This window comes from Nicrophorus vespilloides, unplaced genomic scaffold (genome assembly GCF_001412225.1).
Source record: "Nicrophorus vespilloides isolate i.1.1-1 unplaced genomic scaffold, Nicve_v1.0, whole genome shotgun sequence".
Classification (NCBI taxonomy): domain Eukaryota; kingdom Metazoa; phylum Arthropoda; class Insecta; order Coleoptera; family Silphidae; genus Nicrophorus; species Nicrophorus vespilloides.
In genome coordinates this window covers 19,406-20,519 of record NW_017096946.1, presented here as the reverse complement: position 1 = coordinate 20,519, position 1,114 = coordinate 19,406, and positions in this window count along the sequence as shown.

The following is a 1,114-nucleotide window of genomic DNA, read 5'->3' as shown; positions in this document are numbered from 1 at the left end:
AAGTCTTTAGGATTTATGATTCGGCCAACCGAGAGAATCGTCCGTCCTATCAAGCGAGAACGGAATTATGGCGAAAAAGTTTACTTCTTTTTTTTTGCGATGTGTATGTGTGGATGGGAGTGCCTTGTTTTATTATCTTCTCTCTGTCAGATCGAGAATAGAGTCATTCAGGGAAAAGAAGCAAAGAAAGGAGGGAAAAACGAATTGAAGTAGTCGGCTTTGAGGGATCTTTTGGATTTTCGCAGTATAAGGATTCTTTATCGGCAGGCAAATTAGAAAAGTTCGCACGCAACATTCGCGAAAGCAATCTGAAAAATAAGTTTTCACAGCTTCTTTTGAACGTCAGCAGGGGCAAACGCCAAAGTTTAATATCGTTCACTTTTCGAATTTCTTAATAATATCGACGTCAAAATGTTATTAATATTATAAGAAATTATTGATAGCAAATAACATCCATGATACAAATATCCACGGAAAGAAAAAGCAAGTTAAATAAATTCAAGTTTTGCTTTTGATTATTAATACTTCAACAAAAAAAAATGTAGAAGAATATAATTAGTTTTGCTGTTTTATATAAATTCGCCAGTTTTTAATGATTATGAAATTCTAATTAGGAAAAGGTTAATAGTGTATATACTTTATACAGTAATTAACAAAATACATTTGGCTAAAGGTAATTCCTTTTTTTTACTTGTATTATGCAAGACTTCCATCTGCAAGATTAGATTAACATTAAGAGAAGTTTTTTTTTATGACTATCTTCTCTTCCATTTTCTCCCTTTTCTTTTCGTTTGGCGGTGAAATATATTCTTTAATCTTGCAGGCCGTGTTCGCAATTAGAAGAAGGCGAACGAAAAATGCACGGAATATGAAGCGAGCAACATGCAAAAGAACTAAAGAAAGAAAGCAGTAAAAAAAAGAGAGTGCGAGAGAAAGCGAAATAGAACGAGTGAGAGGGTGAAAGAGTGTACACAGAGGGCGACGGCGGAAAAAAAAAATATAAATGGAGCGGATTTTAATTAACGTAAAGTAATTATCCTTATTGCAACTGTAATTAAAAATACGCTGCGCGTCCCGCACAGCTTTATTATCTCTGCACCAACCGAATGCGAAC